This window comes from Sapajus apella, unplaced genomic scaffold, assembly GCF_009761245.1.
Source record: "Sapajus apella isolate SASKATOON/1434 unplaced genomic scaffold, GSC_monkey_1.0 scaffold117, whole genome shotgun sequence".
NCBI lineage: Eukaryota > Metazoa > Chordata > Mammalia > Primates > Cebidae > Sapajus > Sapajus apella.
This window is the reverse complement of record NW_022437057.1, coordinates 3917481-3933682: the sequence shown is the minus strand read 5'-3', so window position 1 is coordinate 3933682 and position 16202 is coordinate 3917481. Positions and strand designations below refer to the sequence as shown.

Sequence of the window (16202 nt, the reverse complement as noted above, 5' to 3'; positions counted from 1 at the left end):
AGTGTGTGTGGCTGTATTCATTCCGGTTTACTGCTGAGTCGTATTCCATTGTTTGAATCAGCTGCCATTGATTTATTCCTTCTCCTGTTGATGGATAGTTAGATGGCTTGTAGGTTAGAGCCATTATGAGTAAAGTGGCTGCGAAACATTCTAATGCAAATCATTTCATGGGGTACACTTAAAAAAAATTTTTTTTTTTAAAAGCCTATAGCACGTGGTATTCCCAGGCAGTCTCCCATCCAAGTACTTACCAGGCCCGACCCTGCTTAGCTTCCGAGATTAGATGAGATTGGGTGCATCCAGGGTGGTATGGCCATAGACCATGGTGTATGTTTTGATTTTCCTTGGATAAATGCTGGCTTATAGGATCAGTATAGGCCTAACTTCATGAGAAACTGTTAAAGCTTCCTCCACAGTGGCTACACTGCTTTCCACTCCCATCAGGAATGTGTTTTGGTCACCCCACATTTTCACCAGCACTTGGTATTCTTAGTTTTTAAAGATGTAGCCATTTTAGACAGTATACAGTGATATCTCAATGGCTTTTTATTTCACACTTTCCTAACAACCAATGATGATGATGATTTTTCATATGCATATTGGCAATTGATATAAATTCTTTCTTGAATATGTCTTGCCCATATTTAAAAACTGGCTAGCATGTCTTATTATTACTAAATTTTAGGAGTTACATATTCTGAATGGAATTTCTGTGCCAGATATATGTTTTGCAGATATTTTCTTTCATCTGTATCTTGTCTCTTCATTTTTTATATTCACTTATTAAAAATTTTATTTTGAATGGACACTATTTTTAGCCTTAGAGCAAATTGAACAGAAGGTACAGAGATTTCCCCTTACCTGATACCCCACGCCTAATTAGTCTGTCCCATTATCAGCATCCCTTACCAGAGGTGAGCATTTGTTACCATAGACAAACCTACATTGACATATCATTATCACCCAGAATCCAGAGCTTACATTAGGGTTCACTCTCAGTGCTGTGTATTCTGAGTTTGGATAAATATGTAACAACATCTTCATTTCTTTTAACATGCCTTTGGATGGTAATTGTTATTAATTTTGATGGAGTCAGATTTATCTGTTCTTTCCTTACATGTTTATTGCCACCTAAAAGTCCTGTCTAAAAACCCTTCACAATATATCTGCTTCTGCTTCTGCTTCTGACATAAGCTATCTCTTGATGAAGTGAACCCTGTAATTCTAGATAGTTCTGCACCTGTAATTCTAGATAGTTCTGTAGTGTGTGTGTGTGGGGGGGAGTGAATAATGTAAGCCAGGACTCAGCCTGTCTCTCAGAATCAATCTGGATTGCCATTACTAGACAAACATCCCAAATAGTGAGCAAATAGGTGAAAATCCTTGTTCACCTGGAAGATTCAGGATTCAGGAGACCAATCTGAGGAGTCTAAAGTAAATGTCTCTCTATGGAAGAAATGGAAAACATAATGTCAGAAAAAATAGGTAGTTTAAAAGGGAATATTCTGAGGTCATTTGAGACATTTAATATTGAGGTCAAATTTCAAAGAATTTAATAAGGGGTCGTGAATAGCTTATTTGGTGCATTAGAAAACATAGCCAATGAACTGGAAGACTTGCAATGAATATGATGAGCAAAACCAACAAATAGATAAATAATCTGAAGCAGAGAGTCATTCTACCACTGAAAGAAACTTAATATTTTCACGTATTTATAGTCCATGTTATAAATATTGATATATCCTTAGGTTTCCACACCAAACTATGTGGACAAATAAACTCCCATTAACTCAGATATGCTGGTTTCTCCTCCATCTGTGATAAGTTTTTGCTGTGCCCCCACCCAAATCTCACCTTAAGTTGTAATAATCCCCATGTGTCAAGGGTGGGGCCAGGTGGAGATAATCAAATCATGCAGGCAGTTTTTCCCATACTGTTTTGTGGTAGTGAACAAGTCTCACAATATCTGATGGTTTTATAAATGGGAGTTCCCCTGCACAACCCCTCTTGCCTGCCACCATGTAAAACATGCTTTTGCATCTCCTTAGGCCTCCACAGTCATGTAGAACTGAGTCAATTAAACCTCTTTCCATTAAACCTCTTTCCTTTATAAATTACCCAGTCCCTGGTATGTCTATATTAGCAGCATGAGAACAGACTAATACAGTAAGTTGGTACCAGATATTAGGGCACTGCTGTAAAAATATCCTAAAATGTGGAAGCGACTTTGGAACTGGGTAACATGCAGAGGTTGGAACAGTTTGGAGGACTCAGAAGAAGACAGAAAAATGTGAGAAAGGTTGAAACTTCCTAGAGACCCGTTGAATGGCTTTGATTAAAATGCTGACAGTGATATGGACAATAAGGTCCAGGCTGAGGTGGTCTCAGATGGAGATGAGGAACTTGTTGGGAACTGGAGAAAAGGTGACTCTTGCTTTGCTTTAGCAAAGAGACTGGCAGCATTTTGCTCCTGCCCTAGAGATTTGTGGAACTTTGCATTTGAGGCAGATAATTTAGGGTATCTTAAGGAAGAGATTTCTAAGTGGCAAAGTGTTCAAGAGGAAGCAGAGAATAAAAGTTTGAAAAATATGCAGCCTGACAATGCAGCAGAAAAGAGAAACCCATTTTGAGATAAGAAACTGAAGTCTGCTGCAGAAGTTTGCTTAAGTAACCAGGAATCAAATGTTAATCACCAAGACAATGGGGAAAATGTCTCCAAGTCATGCCAAAGACCTTCAGGGCAGATCCTCCCATCACAGGCCCAGAGGCCGAGGAGGAGAAAATGGTTTTGTGGGCCAGGCCCAGACTCCCTCCTCCACTGCTGTGTGCAGCCTAGGGACTTGGTGCTCTGCATCCCAGCTGCTCCACCCCTGGCTAAAAAGGGTCAAGGTAAGGCTCAGGCCAAATCTTCAGGTGTTGCAAGCCCCAAGCTTTGGCAGTTTCTAAGTGATGTTGAGCCTGCAGGTGCACAGAAGTCAAGAACTGAGGTTTGGGAACCTCCACCTAGATTTCAGAACATGTATGGAAATGTCTGGCTGTCCAAGCAGAAGTTTGCTGCAGGGGTAGGGCCCACATGGATAACTTCTGCCAGGGCAGTGCAGAAGGGAAATGTGGGGTTGGAGCTCCCACCAGAGCTCCCCTGGGGCACTGCCTAGTGGAGATGTGAGAAGAGGACTACCATTCTCCAGACCCCAGAATGGTAGATCTACTGACGCTTTGCATCGTATTCCTGGAAAAGCCACAGACAACTCAACACCAGCATGAAAGCATCCAGGAGGGGGCTGTACCCTGCAAAGCCCAAAGCCATGGAAGCCCATCTCTTGCATCAGTGTGACTTGAATGTGAGACATAGAGTCAAAGGAGATCATTTTGGAACTTTAAGATTTGACTGCCCCACTGGATTTTGGATTTGCATGGGGCCTGTAACCCCTTCATTTTGGCCAATTTCACCCATTTGGTGAAATTGTGTGTATTTACCCAATGTGTGTATTTATCCAATGCCTGTATCCTCAATGTATATAGGAAGTAACTAACTTGCTTTTAGTTTTACAGACTCATAGGTGAAAGGGACTTGCCTTGTCAGATACAACATTGGACTGGAACTTTTGAGTTAATGCTGGAAAGAATTAAGACTTTGGGGGACTGCTGGAAGGGAATGACTGTGTTTTGAAATGTGAGGACATGAGATTTGGGAGGGGCCGGGGTGAAACAATATGGTTTGGCTGTGTCCCCACCCAAATCTCACCTTGAATTGTAATAATCCCCATGTATCAAGGGCAGGGCCAGATGGAGATAATTGAATCATGAGAGCAGATTCTCCCATACGGTTCTCCTGGTAGTAAGTAAGTTTCAGGAGATCTGATGGTTTTATAAATGGGAAATCCCCTGCACAAGCCCTCTTGTCTGTCACCATGTAAAACATGCCTTTGCTTCTCCTTTGCCTTCTACCTTGATTGTGAGGCCTCCCCAGACACATGGAACTGTGAATTCATTAAATCTCTTTCCTTTATAAATTACCCAGTCTTTCATATATCTTTATTAGCAACATAAGAACAGATTAATACAATCTGCCAGCCTGCCTTCTCAACACTTCCCTGAGTTATCTCAGGGAGCCTCTGGGGATGGGATGCCCCATGTGAGCTTACAAGGGGGCCTTCACACTATGCTTTTCCATGAATGCCACACTGTGCTCTATTTAGGGAGGATCCCAAAGATTCTGCCCACCTCACTTATTCATTCTAATTTTCCAAACACTGATTTAGCAGAGGCTTTATGTCAAGAACTGTGATAATGCCTGTAATGTCCTATGCCATACAGAACACTTCTGGCCCCTAGAACGTGTCTTTGCAGTTTCCTCTGCCTAGAATATTCCCCCTTGCTTCTATTCTTTTCTGTCTGGCAAACCCTACTCATTCAACAAGATCCAGTTCATATATCCCAGGTATAGCGTGGCTTTTCTTCATCTCCTTCATGCAATTATGAAAAAAATTAAGTTGTTCAAACTTTACAGACCAACAGACTTAGATTTAGTTGTCTTTGCCACTTAACCGCCGTGTGACTCAAGCCAACTCCCTTGTTTTTTAACAGGAACAATGCATGTGCATTTCTCAGAGGCGGTTTCAAAGGCATGATGAAATAATATGGGAAGAAATGTGCCATGAAATAGTATGCCATCCAATAGATAGCAGCTGTTAGAGATCATTGAAAAAGACATCCGTGAAGTTCAAGGGCTCTAAACTGACAGTGTACGGACCAGATGCAATACTTAGATAGGTTTTTTTTTTTTTTTGGTGTTTTTTTTTTTTTTTTTTTGAGACAGAGTCTTGCTCTGTCACCAGGCTGGAGTGCATGCAATCTCAGCTCACTGCAACCTTCATCTCCTGGGTTCAAGCGATTCTTCCACCTCAGCCTCCCGAGTAGCTAGGACCACAGGTGCATGCCACCATGCCCTACTAATTTTTATTTTTTTAATATTTTTAGTAGAGATAGGGTTTCACCATGTTGGCCAGGATGGTCTCAATCTCTTGACCTCGTGATCCGCCCATCTTGGTCTCCCAAAGTGCTGGGATTACAGGTGTGAGCCACTGCACACGACCTTAGATAGGTTTTATTGTTACCACACAGTACTTGCTTTAAAAATGGAATTAGTTAACATTTTTTATGTTAACTAATAACCTTTAGGAGGTTTTAATCCTAATCCCACCCTATGCTCCCACCTCTTGCCACCTTCAAGAGTGGAGTTTGGCTCTTCTTGAAAACCCCTCTTAAAGATTTGGCACCCTGGACCTGTATCCTTCAAGGCCCTGGTCAGTTAGAGTCACCTTTCGGTGGGGTCTACACATGCCAGGCCCCCCTTCACCTCCATGGCTGGTCGTTTTTCTCTTATCCTGTTTCTTGCCTGGCTACTGACCCACTAGGTATTCAGATTCAGGGATTCAGTCCCACCTGTGCTGCAGGGGTGGGTGGAGGGGCCACCATGGGGGAAGCAGCAACCCAGTAGTTCCTCCTCATCCTGTCTGCATCCCCTGACCAAGACCTGAGCTCCTCAAAGACTGCGATGCTATCTCATTCATCTCTACAATATCCTGGACTAACTTAACTAGAGTCGTCTAATTTTAAAATTATATTTTTTGTTTATTCTAGAATAGCATAGAAAGTCTATTCTACTTCTCCTGCCATATGTAACCTAAGATATTTTATAACCACATTTTAAAAACAAGTAAATAGACTGGGCATCGTGGCTCACACTTATAACCCCAGCAATTTGGGAGGTTGAGGTGGGAGGATTGCTTGAGGCCAGGAGTTCAAGGTCAGCCTGGGCAACAAAAGGAGATCCTGTCTCCACAAAAAATAAAAATAGAGCAAACCAGTAAACATATTATGGAATACAATTGCATCATTATGTTTTTGCTCATATTCTTACTGTAAATTCAAATGACAGAGATTAAAGAAAGAGAAGATGAAAGCTCCCTGACTTTTTAAAAACATTAAAAAAATTACTTACTTTTTAATTGACAAATAAAATAGTATAGAATTATGGTGTATGACATGTTTTAAAATTTGTATACATTGTGAAATGGCTAAATTGAGCTAATTAACATTTGCCTTATCTCAAAAATTTATCTTTTCTTTGTTGTTGTTGTTGTTTGTTTTCTGAGACAAAGTCTCACTCTGTCACTCAGGCTAGAGAGTGCAGTGGCATGATCTCAGCTTACTGCAACCTCCACCTCCTGAGTTCAAGCGATTCTCTTGCCTCATCTCCCAAGTAGGTGGGATTACAGGCACCTGCCACCATGCTCAGTTAATTTTTGTAACAAATTTATCATTTTTTTGTGGTGAGTGCACTTAAAATCTATTCTCTTAGTGATTTTCAAGGATGAAATGGATTGTTACGAACTGCAGTAACCATGGTGTACCATGCATCTCTTGATCTTATTCCCTCCTGTCTAACTGAAATTTTGTGTCCTTTGACTCAAATGGCCCTAACCCCCAGCCCCTAGAAACCACCATTCTACTCTCTGTTTCTGTGAGGTTAGCTTTTTAAGATTCCACATATATAAGCAAGAAAGAACTAGAAGGAGAAACAGACTAAACCCAAAGTCTTTTGATTTAAAGAAATTCATCTCCCCCACCCCATCAGTCTCAGAGAAGACCAAAACATCCAAGGTACAAGAATTTTATCAGCATACGAAGAACGCATGCAAAAACAGAGTCAAGGTCGGAAAAAACGAGGCCCTCCGAGTGTCTTCTTCTGCCCAACCTTCCCCATCCTCCAAGTATACCAGGATCTCTACACACAGTGGCCAGAGCTCTTGATCTGAATAATTCCTACATTTCTAAGCAGCATGATTATTACTGCGGAGACAATAGGACACTATGGTTGATTTAGGAGAGTCCTAGAAAATTCAGAGGTGCAGATCCTGTTACCGTCTGTTTTTTCTTAGAAAAAGAAATGACACCCATCAGATGGGCACAAATTACCAAGCCTGGCAAAATCTATTGTTGGCGTGAAGCAATGAAACTTATTTACGGCACATGCTTACCAGGGGATAAGAGGAAATATGGTCATCTTGGCAATTCTCGAGCTAGTGATAACTGAGCAAAAGCCTAAAAGCTGATCATTAGGAGAATTGGTAAACCAACTGTGTCATATTTATGCGGTGGATTATTGCTTAGTAGCGACCACTAATGAACTAGAACTACTTGTATCTCAATAGCCATGTTGACTGTGAAAAGTAAGCTGCAGAAAAATGTAAATATTATAATGCTGTTATATCAAGTTTAAATACAAGCACAACTCAAACCAGCACAGTTTTTTGGGACCTATCTGTACATGGTAAGTATGCAACAGCATTGCCATCTTCGGAGAAGGTGAAAATCCAATCAAGTAAGGTTAGCCAGGGAGAGTCAACCATATCTGAAGTGATTGATGTCTCTAAAAGTACATCAGAAGGAATCAAGCAACATTCTGGGTTTCACAGTGGTAGGTGGTAACTAAAGAGTGTTTAAAATATTATTGGCTACACTATAATGTCTGCTTCATATACTTCAAAATAATAAAACAAGAAACATTAATTCATCACCTGCTGGATGTCAGGCTATGTTATATGCATCACTCACCTTTAATTAAAGTATCCTGTGAAGGAATCATCCCTATCTCTGTTTAGGTGAGGAAACAGGTTTGCAGGCATTCGCATTCTGTGATTTGCCAAGGCTAACACAGCTGGTAAGGATGGAGCCAGTCCTCCAGGCTGAGTTTGTTTAATGTAAAAATTCATGTTCTTTCTACTACCGCCACAGTCTCTAAAGACAACCTGTTTTCATGAATCTGTCTCCTATGGCTAAGCTGTCCTCATACTCCCTCTTCGTATCTCTCCTCCCATCTCTCCCTGCCTCCTGGCACCAGGCCCTGCCTTCTGCTCTCATCCCCAGCCCTTGCCTGGTGTCAGTGGCTTCAGCCCAGCCTCAGAGCAGTTAGGATTCTCTGGTTTAAGGTAAAGAGTCTGCCTGTATCTAGGTTGTTTCTAGATCCCACCTGGGCAGGTTCTCCACCCTATGAGAACTAGCCCAAGAATTCACAACTGGGTGCTTGTGGGCTTTGGCTGAAACACATGACCTAGTGGGAAGGCCATTGACCCTGCTCTGCCCTGATCACTGGCTCTCTCTCTTTTTTTTTTCCCTAAAATCCTCTTGGGAGCCAGACAACAGGATCCTCTGTCCTTGCCTCTCTCTCTCTCTGTCTGTCTGTTGGCCACAGTCCTTGTTCAGACCACATACTCACTCACTGCCTCATCAGTCTTGCCTCCGGTTGTGCCATCTTCAGCCTAAAACCCACACTGGTACCTATAGCCAGAATGATCATTCAGTCATTCAACAAACATTGCTGAAGACTTGTTGTGCACCAGAGTTTCAGAGGTTGAGAAGATACAGTCAGTCCCTGCCTTTGAAAAACTTAAAGTGTAAGAAATCTCAAATGTATCTTGGAAAAAAATGGACACTTCTCTGTTTAGAAATGCTCAGTGACTCCATAAGTCCATTGACTAGACAATCAATGGGAGGTGCCTGGGAATAGGCATTGGGTAAGCTCTTTAGAGGAATCAAACACTTACATTGGAGAACCCTGGCCTAAGAGGATAAAGCCCAAGGCTCTTAGATTGGATTTAATGGTGTTAACAATCTGTCTCCTGTCAACCCTTCCATTCTCCTTTTCATCCTCTTCTCTCCCAGGAGTCCTTGGTTTCAACTACACTTACCTGTAGATCACTTGTTTGGATCACCCCAGACCTAACCTGTAGTAGTTCGTAATAAATATGTCATCTCTTGAAGTGCACAGTGATTTAAAAAAAAGATGGACGAAAATACATGTCTATACACACACATATTTAACATATGCTATTTTTCTCATCTGCAGTTCAACCTAACACAACAGTTGTTTTCTCCTGACATGTACAAACAACTGAGGACACTGACAACGTTGTGCCTTTCTGGCAAGATGACCATGACATCGCTGTGGTCACTGCTTACATTCTACACTACCTGATTTGCATCATGTAGATGTGGCTGCTGTGACACTGATGGGCTGTGACTCCCCGGCCGGGTGAATCATGTCAGCACACGTGATGTGCATGAATGAAATGGAGTGCTTTTAGGCTGGAATGCGCCACTAACATCATCCTGGGTTAATCCTGTTATCTGGCTGTTTCCAGTGTCTGGACATCTGGATGAACGATCTGCTTGAGAGCACTCCAAATAGAGCGGAGACAGGGATCAGCTCCCTCACACCTCTGAGCTGCGGCACATGCCTGTCCTGCCTAAAATGCTTGTCCTCTGTCTTTTCCTGGTTGCCTTCTATGCTTTATTGAAGCTGTCTCCTCAGTACGCATTCCTTGTTCTCCCTTCCCTTCTTTTTCCTCCCAAAGCCTATTAGAGCTTTTTAAAATTATTTTGTCTTCTGAATTACAGCCTGTGGGGGGATACTGCATTAATTCTTACCCTGGACTCCACAAGCTCCAGTGCCATGTGTTCATGTAGGAACTCCAGTCCCTGGACAGGATCCTGAAACATTTTGGGGTGTTCTATTCCCCTAGGCCCTTGGCAAGTTCTCCCTCACAGTTTCACAGATCACTCTTAACACTCTCCACACATGCAATTATTTTCCCCTCCTTTGAGGAAAAGATGGCAACAAACACAGATAGAATGATTAATGATTATTCTAGAGTAAGCCATAGCAAGATACGTGTACATATTTTTCAGAAAGCTAAATTCACTTGTCTGCAATAAACAAGATATGATCCTTGTAAAGTTGAAATAAACATTAGGTATGATGCTTGTAAAGCATGAGCAGTGTGTGTTTAAAATCATGCAGCTCACCCAAATGTTCAAGTGATGAGTGGATAAACAAAATGTAGCAGATTCATGCAATAGAATATTATTCAGCCATAAAAAGGAATGAAGTACTGATTCATTCTACAACTTGGATGAAACTTGAACATTATGCTGAGTGAAAGAAACCAGACACAAAGGCCACATAGTACCTAATTCCATTCATAAGGAATGTCCAGAATAGGCAAATCCATAGAGACAGAAAGATTCATGGTTGCCAGGGGCTGGGGGAAGCGACTGTTTAACAGGTGTGGGGTTTCTGTTTGAAGTAATGAAAATATTTTCAAATTAGATAGTGAAGCTGGTTGCACAGCTTTGTGAATATACTAAAAACCACTGAATTATATCTTTTAAAAGGGTGAATTTTATGGTATATGAATTCTGTCTCAATTTTTAAAATCATGCAGTTACTAAATTGATACTAGAGAATAGAGAGACAAATTGCTCATTGAGCTTGCCTAAAATGTGGTAATGGCCCAAAGATTGGGTGTCGTTGATACCAATCATGTCTGTCTCACGAGAGGTTACAAGAAGGTACGGAACATACCCCTATTTTGAAGCAATCTCCTTGTTGTGGGAGATATCCTCAGGTTTAGCCCCTCTCCCCCTACCATACCAAAGTAGAAAGAGTTCATATAAGCTAAGAAATATGAAAAAGAAGAAATCTCAGAAGCAGAGCAATAACATTAGACAGGATAGTCCGGGATAATCTCATTTTACACCTTCTATCCCAGGGCAATTGTTAATGTTGCCCTCTTCCATTCTTTAAATTATAAGCTTGGGTGGGAAATTATTTGGTTGCCCTAATAGAACTCGTAGGGGAAACAGCTCTGTGTTATGCCGTATTGGATACAAAATAGAGGGCAGGAGAGCAAGTTGTTGACCATCTTCCATGTCTCGTTGTGTTCTGGAGCATCTGTCTCAGCAGTTGTATTATAGATAAGAACAAAAGCCTCAAAAGGGAGCTCCCTTCCTTCTGGCAAAATGCTTCATTCTAGTCTCCAAGGAGGAGGAGGACTTATCAGTTCATGTTGCTTCTCCTTGCACTGACTGCCGCCTCTGGGATGAAGCCTGCTTCACTTGGTGCTCAAAGATCTGCACTGGGGTGAAAACCCTGTCCTGTTGGAGTGACAACTCCCATCACCTCTGCCAGCCACGTTGCTCTTAGACTTCATGGTATCACAGTAGTGCAGTTGCCCTCTGCGGCAGAGGCCTTCTGGAGCTCTGAAGTGTTGTGGGGTTTTAGGTGAGGATTCTCTCCATTCCTGTGCTCTTCCACAGTTACTGGCTTGTGGCTGGCTCAGTTAGCGGCTGCCACTCAATTGCCAGAACAAGGAAGACCCTCTGCCCCTCAAGCCCTGTGCTGGGATCTGGTTTCTTGCTCCAGACTTCTTCCCAGCCTATAGAGATTCCTCCCTTGGGGGCCCACTGACCCCCTCTGAAATGTGACATCCATTTCTCCTCTGGGCCACCACCTTCTTTAGAGACATCTGCATAGGTCTGAATGCATTGTGGACATAGTTCAGGTGTTAGGTTTCATCTTAGGAGAAGTGGGGGTGGGGCGATGGGAGAGAAGAGGAAAGAAGCAGAGAGAACCATTTTCAAACAGGTGCTTCATGGAGAGAATCATTGCTTAACTCTTTGGCAGACATGCTTGCTTCTTAGCTCTGGCTCTACCAGGAACCCTGGAATATATTTGTATTTCGTATAGTATTATGGGTTTATGCATCTGTTTTCTCCCCTTAACCATGAGCCCCTTGAGATCAGGGACCATTCCTTTCTGTATCTACCTCCTAGAAGAGGGTCTGGCAGATAAAGATGTCAATGAATACTTGTCGAATGGATGCATTAATTGTAATTCTTTTATTACAACCTTCCCCACCAAACATGCACAGCTCTGGATTTACTAATGAATAAGAAAACCAACTTCAACATCAGTGGAAGTTCTGCTTAACTGTCAAAAGAGAGAAGAGTTGTGTTTTATAATTAATTTTAGTTCATAGAAATCAGCAAATGTCTTCTACAAATTTTGATTAAATCAGAGAAGAACCCAAAATGTGGTCTGCCTGCTTTAAAGAAGTGAGCTCTAAATGTTACTTACGGGTTGAAGTAATGAGATACAGAGTTTAGTTCCATTTATTGCTGAACACCAAAATTTTATCGAAGACCATGGCTGGCATGTCATGTATTTCTTTGCCTTTGCTTGACCTGAAGATGCCTAGAGAGAATGTTAATGGGCAAGAAAAAGTGTACAGCCAGCCACTGACAGCCAGCTAGAAAAAACTGCAGCATGCCCATGTTCCCTTTTCTGGGAGAGAACATTATTTGTTTAATTTTGCTTTACTTTGATTTTTTTGGGTGGGAAGCTAGCTGTATGCATATGAAGAGGGGGTCAATGCATGTATTAGACTCCTATTTTTTTTGCCTCCCAGTGTCCCTGCCACCTGTGAATAGTGCTTTTCTTTTTTTAAGGAATCATTTCTTCCTCTTTTCCAATGATGGGGCTCCATCAGTAGAGCCATATTCTCCCAGGACCCTGTTCTTTGACTGTCTGGGGATGCGCCCTCAGATATGAGCTATATCAGTTACAGTCCTTGCCCAGGGGAGCTATATCAATTAGAGTCCTTGCCCAGGGTTAGAAACAGTAAAGGAAATTGTGAGTGTGAGGCTTGAGAGACATTGCAAGTCACATTTATTGCCACATGAAGGAAGGACAATTAAGTCAAATTGATTAATATTTGCACAGTGCATCTGTTTCAACCCTTTTGTGTTTAATCCACCTTTGTTGAATTTAAAGTGAGTCTCCTATAAGAAACATACAGTCAGGTTATAATTTTTTATCCACTTTTTAAATCTCTGTCCATTGGCTGGATATTTACACCATTTACATCGAAGGTAATTATTGATATGCCAACATTCAATTCTGTCATTTTATTATTTGTTTTCTATTTACTTCTTCTGTTTTCCATTTTCCCATTTCTCTTTTCTTGCCTTCCTGCAGGTTACTTAAATGTATCTTAGGGTTCCATCTGGATTTACTTTTAGTGCTTTGGGGTATTTTTGAATGATTTTTGTAGTTGCTTCTCCAGGTGTTATAGCATACATATATGACTTACAACAGTCTACTACTATCAATATTCTACCGCTCTAAGTGAAGTGCGAGAATTTTGCTTTCATTTTGATTTTGGAGAGGGAGGGATTGGATAGTGACCATAATCAGAACTTTATCTTCCCTACTTATCAATATGTATTTTTTGATGTCCGATAGTATTATAATTTTTGTTTTAATCATCAAACATAATTTATAAACTGCATGAGGAAAGGATAGCTTATCATATATGCCCATTTCTCAAACTCTTTCCACTGTTTCTTCTTCCATCCTGCCGTCCTCGGTCCTGATGCTCTGAGAGACCTCCTTATATCTTTTCTTTGCTGTTGGAATAATTTCTTTTAGCCAATCTTTGAGTTAGAGAAAATTCTTTTAGTTTTCTCTCATCTCAGAATATTTTATTTCTCCTTTATTCCTTGAGAATTGTTTCAGGATATAGAATTTGTGGTTGATAATTTTTTCTTTCAGTACTTGAAAAATATTGTGCCACTTCCTTCTGGTCTCTGGTTTTAGATGAGAAATCCATTATCATTCAAATTGGCGTGTCACTATAAAAGGTGTCATTTCTCTCTGGTTACTTTCCAAATTTTTTTCCTTGTTCTTTTTAATTTTCAGAAGTCTAATTAAGATGTGTCCTGGTGTGGATTTATTTCGGTGTAAAAATCTTTATTTGGGGATTTACTCAGCTTCTTGGATCTGGAGGCTGTATCTTTCCATAGGTTTGAGGAGTTTTCAACCATAATTTCTTTGAAGACGTTTTAACCATCGCTTTTTTTTTTTCCTTTGGGACTCTGACAACATAAATGTGAGCTATTTCATTATTGTCTGACAAGTCCTGAGGCTTTGTTCATTTTTTAAAAATTTATTTTCTTCCTGTTGTTTGAATTGGGTGAATTCTATTGTTCTGATCTCAAGTTTACCAGTTCCATCCTCTGTCATCTCCACTCTAATATTGAGCCCATCCTGCATGCCTTTATTTCTGCTATTATATTTTCCCGTTCTATAATTTCCATTCGGCTCTTTTTCTTATTTTTTTTTTTTTGTTTGAGACAGAATTTTGCTCTTGTTGCCCAGGCTGCAGTGCAGTGGTGCAATCTCAGCTCACTGCAACTTCTACCTCCTGGGTTCAAGCAATTCTCCTGCCTCAGCCCCCTGAGTAGCTGGGACTACAGTGCACACCACCACACTGGGCTAATTTTTCTAATTTTTGTATTTTTAGTAGAGACAGCGTTTTGCCATTTTGGCCAGGCTGGTCTCAAACTTCTGACCTCAAGTGATTTGCCCACCTCAGCCTCCCAAAGTGCTGGGATTGCAGGCATGAGCCAACTAGTCTGGCCCATTTGGTTCTTTTTTTTTTTTAATAGCTTTTATTTCATTGCTGAGATTTTCTGTTTTTTGTTTTGTTTTGTTTAATGTGTTTCAACATTTTGTGATTGTTAAAGCATTTTTATGACAGCTACTTTAAATTCCTTGTCAGATATTTTCCACATCTTGGTATTGGCCTCAGTCTTTCCTCATTCAGCTTGTTATTTGTGTGGTTCTCAGTATGACAACTGATTTTTTTTTTTCTGTAGTCTGGATATTTTGTGTATTATGTAAGAGGCTCTGGGTTAGACTTAAACCTTTTTTTTTTAGGAGGCCATCACTCTGTTTAGATTTAGTATGTAGGTCTTAGCCTACTATTATGGACTGTGATTCAAATGGCTGTTTAATTCTTAGAGCATTTGCAGTATTACTTTTGTCTTCTTTGTTTATCTGGTGCCAGGAGAGCTCTCATTGGTTCCTGCCAGGGCTGCCCAAGGGAACAGAAAGGGTTTCCCCAGGCTGGGCCACCTGGGTGCTTTTGGTGGGTGAGGCGTGTGGTGGGATCACCCTGCTGCTGCCTCCTCGCTGACCCAGTGCTTCTTGGCAGGGAAGGAAAATCTTGGACCTAACAGGTGAAAGAGGCTTCCTGGGCCGGGATAACTGCTCCTATCAGCTCTTCCCACCTTCTTCAGTATCTGTCAGTGGAAAAGGGGCGTCCCAGGCCTGGTAGGGAAGGTGAGTGTCTCCTTTGGCCACTGTGTCTGGCAGAACTCTCAATGTCCCTGCTGGTGGTGTCAAACTCTCCTGAAGTCTTCAAAGGGAGATCCTGTTAAATCCAGGGTAGGAATAAACCTAGCTGACTGCTTTCTACTGCTGGATTTGAGGTTGGGAAATGTCAGGTCTGGGTGGCCTCTTTCTCTGTTAAGTGGAGGGACACCAAATATCCTGTTTCTGTGCTATTCCCCCCATCTTGGAGTTCCCAACTAGCTTGTCTTTTTTTTTGAACAGCATTTCAGAGTTCTTTTTTGATTGTGATATTATTCAGAGTTCTCCAGAGAAACACAACCAACAGGGTGTGTGTGTGTGTGTGTGTGTGTGTGTGTGTGCATGCGCGTGTGTGTGTGTGTAGACAGAGACAGAGATATTTATTTTAAGGAATTGGCTTATGCAGTTGTGCAGGCTTTGTGAGTCTAAAATCTAATGGGGTAGGCTAGCAGGTTAGAGATTCAGGGAAGTGTTGCTGTTCAAACCAAAGAGAATTTGCTGGCAGAATTACTCCTTGCTCAGAGATCTTAATCTTTGTCCTCTTAAGGCCTTAAACCAAGTGGATGAGGCCCATCCATAGCAAGGAGGGTAATCAGCTATACTCATAGTTCAAACATTTAAATGTTAATCTCATCTAAAAACCAACCTCACAGGAATATCTAGAATAATATTTGACCAAATATCTGGGCACCATGGTCAGCCAAGTTGACACAAAAAATTAACCATCCAGTCATCTCTTACTCCAATTCTAGGGTTCATACTTGTGCTTAGCAGGAAGGAGCATGAGAAAACATGTCTACACTCTGTTGACTGGACTGGAAGGTTAAAAAAAAATAGGAAGACCAATTTATAGTAAGAAAATGAAGCTGACGCACAGAGAAAAACAGGAATGAGACCCCACAAGAAAATGGGTTTGTGTCCTGAGTCCATCCGTCCCCTTCCCTTACTGAAACTTGGTCTTCTGGGATCTCCTTGGATTCTGTAAGCCCATAAAGCCCTTTGTTGTTTCATTAGTTTAACTGGAGTTTTTTTTGTTTTGTTTTTGCTTTTTTTTTAGATGGAGTTTCTTTTTACCGAGGCTGGAGTACAATGGCGCCATCTAGACTCATTGCAACCTCCGCCTCCCAGGTTCAACAATTCT

The 16202-nt window shown here is 41.3% G+C and overlaps 1 non-coding gene across 1 annotated transcript; it reads right to left on the bottom strand.

Moving 5' to 3' along the window:
• Positions 1 to 202: 202 nt before the first annotated feature.
• LOC116538156 lies at positions 203 to 321 on the bottom strand. The gene has a single exon (XR_004263522.1). It is a non-coding gene; the product is annotated as a 5S ribosomal RNA (ribosomal RNA).
• Positions 322 to 16202: the final 15881 nt, after the last annotated feature.